The sequence below is a fragment of the Daktulosphaira vitifoliae genome, unplaced genomic scaffold, assembly GCF_025091365.1.
Source record: "Daktulosphaira vitifoliae isolate Bord-2020 unplaced genomic scaffold, ASM2509136v1 Scaffold_5, whole genome shotgun sequence".
NCBI lineage: Eukaryota > Metazoa > Arthropoda > Insecta > Hemiptera > Phylloxeridae > Daktulosphaira > Daktulosphaira vitifoliae.
The window spans coordinates 18,138,973-18,145,748 of NW_026099576.1; positions in this window are offsets into that span (position 1 = coordinate 18,138,973).

Consider the following 6,776-nt stretch of genomic DNA (forward strand, 5'->3'; position numbering starts at 1 on the left):
ATTGGTACTTAAAAAAATGTCTGATTGGGATGTATTATACTTTACATATCTTATTACATAAATAAAATATTGAAAAATTCACCAATCTNCCGTCAATATTTAGTTAGTACTTAAACAAGACGCATGCCAGTTCTGCGCTAGAACGGGCTGAGAAATGGTCAGTTGCGTCAGTACCATTACTTCGCCTGTTGTCAAGTTATTGGTACTTAAAAAAATGTCTGATTGGGATGTATTATACTTTACATATCTTATTACATAAATAAAATATTGAAAAATTCACCAATCTCTCATGAGTTACTTTAAGTGCTTTGATTTTTTTTTTTTAATGAAACGCTTTGATCACATTACCACGGGAAAATTAACTGAGCTAAATAATGGAAAAATAATTGTTTTAATGTCATGTTTAAACCGTTTATCTGCACTATAAAGTATAGTTTTAATAGTAATGACATTAAAAAGTTAGTAAATCACCGAAGTCTACAGATTAATATACTTTTGAATAAAAAGCTTAACAAGATAAACCGTCATTAGCTCACATCCAGTAAAGTTCTTCAAATTCATTTATCTATGTATCTAACTTTATTGATCATAGAGTGTACTGAAGTGGAGTGTCTTCAACAAACGTAATAACTCATTCAATATGTACGAATAACATTATAATAGGTATTTATACATTTTATATGTATTCCGCTTAAATTATTAAAAATAATACATGCAATATATTATCTTCTATCTTTTTATGCGAATTAATTTTGTTAATGAATTAAAAATATGTTCAATGATTCTTAAAATAATTTTAAGAAATTATTAAGAATTGTACAAATTATTCGGTCTTTTCTATAGCTTCCCAATGTTTCAAAATATCAACGATTTTTAAATACTGATCACAAAATAAATCACTTTAAACATAACGGCGTTCTCTTGTGAAATTAAAAAATTTTCGTTAGATTCTTTTCAATCTAAGACAAAATTCAGAGTTCAGTTTAGAAAGATTTTAATGTGTAGTATCCATTTAAACATCAAAGAGCCAAACAGTTTTAAAAAAATCAAATGATATTTGAATTTTGGTGAGTTTTTATAACAAGCCGACAAATTAATTGTTCATTATTAAGTATTATTAATTTTATCACCACTTGAAAGTACGACTGAATGGTTAGGATAATGATGATTATAAAGAGGTATTTTATTACAATTTATAAATTCTACTCCAGTAAAATGTTTTAAGAGTGTTTTAAAAATGTTCATTCTTCTATGTATTGAGAAAACATAGTGTCACATTTTAACTCGTGTACCTATTTTGCATTGTATTCCTCCACATATATTTACTAAATATGAAACAAAATGCCGTTTTTATTTTAATCTATAAAACTTTATTGGACCTAATTACATTTAATAAACATCTATTATTAATAAAAGATGTGCGATCAATTTCTTTTCGAGTTGAATAAAGCAAAAAAATATTTTTTATTTTCTTGTGGCTAGTAAGAACAAAAACAAAAGTCTTGCTACTTATTCAAACTTATGTTTTATAGTTTAATCCACACATAGATTTTTTATTGAGTCGACAACACTTAGTATTTCACTTTATTCTGAGTCAATCGTAAAACAAGTTTTACAAAAATAGCGAATTGTTAGTGTAATGTGAAACAAGACTGCTAAATATTTATAGTATTTTTTATTTTATTAAAAATCGTTAAGAAAATACTTCAAAACAAAAAATATATTACACTATTTAAAATAAGTATCTAGTATAAAATAATTTTTTTTGATTACTCTGCAAACTATACAGTGTCTCAAATCTAACTATCAACGCTTATAACATTTGTACCAATTATTATTTCTTTGAATTTTTTTTTCAATATAATTATTATGTCTTAGATTTTGTTAAAAACATAATTTTTTTATTTACCATTAAGAAAAATAATTTTTTTTTTTTGAAATTTTAATATTTAGCTATTTTTTAGATCTTCTCTTAGGAAAAAAATTTGAATGTTTTTTAGGACAAATACACAAGTTATTTATAAATCAGGTAAACATTGTATTGTGTTAAAATACTTTATAATACATTTGGTATGTTCTTTACAAACCTCGAAGAATAAAACCTTTTTCATGTAAAAATAAGGTTATATAAAATTAATTAATGATTATAATAATCATATGTTAATTTGCTTTTAAAACTAACTTGGTTGCGGTTTTAAATGATTAAAGTGCAGTATAAAAATTACAGAAAGTATAATCTTAACACTTTATTTATTTCGTCATCATTTTTATGTATTTAAAGGCCAACATGATAGTAATATGATATTATATATGTAATATACATAAAAATTCTAAAAAGCCTATTAAGTTATGAAAATAAAAAAAAGACTTGAACAATCGCAGGAGCATTGAAAATAGTGATTTTTACATTTGTTTGCAGTTTTTAGTACAGTTATGAAGTTTAAAGTGAATAAATCACTTTTATAAATACGTTTTGGTGTGAATCATTGATTTGTCTTTTTAGAACATTTTTTTTTCTCGTTCTATTGTTGCTTAAATTTTTTATAAACGTTGGGTTTATGTGATTTACTACAATAGATAAACATTTTTCTACAGTTATGTTGTTTGTCACTTTGTTACAGTTTACAAAGCCGTAAATAAAATGCTACAGGTCACAGCAATAATGCATCATTACAAATAATATTGTTCTGACTGTAAAAAGATGTATTGTAGTCAAATAATGTGTGCAATAATTAAAAATTACATAATGAATGTTTTTTAAATGTTATTATTAGTTCATCTCATAATATATTACTGTTGCCGACTAGGGATGGAAAACTTCCCCAAAATAAATTTTCAGTATACATGGGACCTGTACAGTGTTCTAAAACTCAATTTTATCAGAACAAATTTAATGTAAGTTATAACGTCTACTTTTAAGTAGAAAAAAGGTTGATAAAAATGTTTTTGAGATTGCTAAAGAGTTATTGCTTTAATCCTTTGGTGTTTATTTGTTTTTTATTATTGTGTTACATGAAAGGATATTAAAATTTCATTAATTCAACATTTCAAACGATTTCATACCAAATAAAATTATATAAAGGGATTATTTTATCATTAATCACTAGTTAAGTCTTCAATCAAAAAATAAATAAAATATTGAGAATTTTTTTTTGAAAAATGACTGGACAATCGAAATTTTTGGACCAGTACTTCGGTAGTTATTACCATTTTTATACTTGGGTGGGATAGGAGTACGGCCGAGAAATATCTCTTCTTGAGTCTATAATTTATAATCATCATGATTTCTAAAATACTGATTCGAATGTTGCTATCAATCAACAAAGTCATTTTCTTAATTAGATTATTTTCTATTTATAAGCTTAAAAATATTTGTTACTTAAAAAAAAATTAAAATAGATATCCTTATAATGTATAAGGGTTGAATTTGAAAGCTTTTTTAAACTGCAACTAAAATTTTGCGCATTTAAAAACTGTTGGGTAGAAGGCACGTTGGCAAAATATTATTTTGTGGGGCTAGAACTAAAAGTTTATTTCATTGTCTACACGCAATAATATCAAATTTAGTCTTTTAACTAAAATATAATATTGGAAATTTTTGAGGGGAAGGGATAGTCTAGATCCCATAAACTCTCTCATCTGAATACGTGTATGATGGGCAGATATTATTAAATATTCTTGAGTTCTTATTAACCTATTGGAAAAACACAAATCGACTATCGCTAATCAGAATTCATGAAAAAATATTAGACTTAGACATATATACATGCAAGTTTCTATTGTGATCAATATATAAATATTTTAGTCGTCTTTTAATTATTAAGTTGGATTCTTTGTTAAGTTAATATCTAAAGATGTTTATAAGTACATTATTAATTAAAGCGAAACTCAGCAGAATATTTGATATTCTATGCAAATTATAACTGTATTACGATGCATATTCATCTCACTTTATAGGTATTAGTAAATCCATTTAGAAACTTATTTATGAATTTTAAATTAAAATTATCTAATGCAATTTAATTATAATAATAACGCCGAGTAGGCAATAAAGTACAGAAATAAAAACTTATAAATAAAATATTATTTGATAATAAAATTCAGTAACAACAAGTAACAAAAAAAAACTGAATACACCTAAAAATAATAACAATTTAAAAAAAATCAGAGAAAAACTAGTAATTATTATTTAAGTAGAGTCTAATTTTGACTAAAGGGCCATAGCAAATTGAATTCAATTGACTGGAGAAAAATAATTTTAGTTTTGCCTTTGAAATAGAATGTAATATAATGAATTATCACGTAAATTAACTTTAAGAATATTAAATGAAATTATATTAAATATTTAAGGACAATAAATAGAACTGTTAATTAGGCCACAAATCAAACATATAGGTAGGCAACGACGTCAAAATATTAAATTCTATAGCAATAGATTGTATATCTCTTAAATTACTATTAGCTTTGTAAGCTAACATTCTTAAAAAATGCCTTTGTAAGCTTTCAATGTTATCCTTTAAGCCAAATTGATACGAAGACGAAATAATGGATTCAACTATAGATATTATAAGATAAAAAGTACAAAACTTTAAAATATAAAGGATTAGAAAACTCAAAACAATTACGTTTAAAAACCCATAACTTTGTAAAGCTTTATTATAAGTGTTAAAAATGTGTTTATTAAATGACAAATCTGTTGAAAGTATACTGCCTGAGTGTTTAATAAGAGATATAGTTATTATATTTTTACTATTATGTTATTACAAATGTTTCGTAATCGCGTTTACGACAAAATGTAATATGAACATATTTAGCTATTTTTAATTGTAGACCATAATTCACTAACGATAAAACCTATGTAAGTCTTCTTGGAAATGAAATCAGTCATTAATAGTTATAATTTACATAAACAGTTTAACATAATATGCAAAAAGTAAACAACGTCTTCTTTCGTCAACGTGATGAAGTATTTAAGCTTCAATATCTGATATGACTTACTTTCTTAAGTTATAAAAAAGTCTGCCCGTCATCGTACATAAATAAATCTGATTTTGTTTTTTATGAAGTATTTTTGTGTCAACAATAACCTTAATANATGATGAAGTATTTAAGCTTCAATATCTGATATGACTTACTTTCTTAAGTTATAAAAAAAAGTCTGCCCGTCATCGTACATAAATAAATCTGATTTTGTTTTTTATGAAGTATTTTTGTGTCAACAATAACCTTAATGAAAATAGATTTCCTTATATAGGCTGCTGTTTAAATACTTTTACTAAACACTAAAAAATCTTCTTGGGTGTATATACCAGAGTTTGGAACATTAATAAAAAAACAAATACATTTGTATTCACTAAAAAAAAATACTTTTGTGATGACTTTCATTAAAACTTTTTTATAAAACAGATATTCATACTGTAAAAATTGAAAGTAATCATGAATTCATTAAATTGAAAACTAACAAGTTCGTATAAATGAATTCATTCTAAATCCTTAAGGGGTTAGAATAAACTTGTAAAAATTAGATTCCGTTATATTCTTTTTATTAGTTAATAAAATAACTCCTTTTGTTCAATATCAATTAAAAATAAAATAACTAATGACCTTATAATGAGTCAATAAAAAAATAATGGTAACAATAAATTTTATACTTATTATATTTGCTTAATATTCTTTGTAGAACGCCCAAGAAATTATGTGCAACAGAAAATTCCAAACATCGTATAAATAATTATGATATTTTTAATTATGCAAGATTTTAAAAATATTTTTGCAGAGATGATTTTATTTCAAGCAAATTATATGTAATCAAGCATAATGTATAAAATAATAAAATATTTGCTAAATATTATTAGCAAAATTGTTTTTACCGTACAATATGTTTTCTGTCTGTTTAAAAAAAATTATTGGTAAGGAATCTAGGTCAAATAAAACTGTCAGTTAAAAATTCTTAAAGCTATAAATAAAGTTTGAGAGGAGAGTAGAAATATTTCAACTGGGATTTATTGTTATGGGCGATTTCCCGGTTAATATTTAGTTAAACGTCACAGAACGACTTGTTGGTTGTTATGTAATTGAGCCAATGGCAAACAAACCGTAATCCTTTCTTTTGGATGTCAGAATCACATTCATGGGGTGTATAAAAACCGTTGTAAAGAACGAATGGAAACTTATCCGGGTCAGTTGGAGATGACATGTAAGGGACTTTCGTTTAATGAATCATATTTGGGTGCGCTATCCACATAGCGCAATACTTCCGGACAAATGGAAGGAAACACAAGATCGTATCCGGATGGAGGCGACAGGTCAAATGAAAAGGATACTAACACAGTCGATCTGAAGTAAACGAAATTTTACGACGGTAATAACTGGAAGGCGTTAAAAAAAAAAATAAAGGTATTTTTGATTTTGAAGTCAGAAATAATGTTATGTATTACCAATGCATAAGGGATAATTTATCGTTAGTGAATTGGTGTCAAAAAAGTTTTCATTCGACTTCACTAAACTTATGAGGAATAAAAATAACAAGCATAATTCAAGTTTTTTTTAGTAAGTTATTTTTTTTTAACCGCTGAGTGTTTGAATATTTATTATTTAGTGCCTGATAGTTATTTAAACGAAAAATAACTTAATAAATGCACGATTTAACACTTATGTAATATGTTTAAAATTGATCTGGAGGTATTATGTTTTAACTTTAACAGAGGATAATTTAGCGATTTGTCTGAAAAAATCTTTACTAAACATAGACAACTTATTTATAAATTGATAAGAAT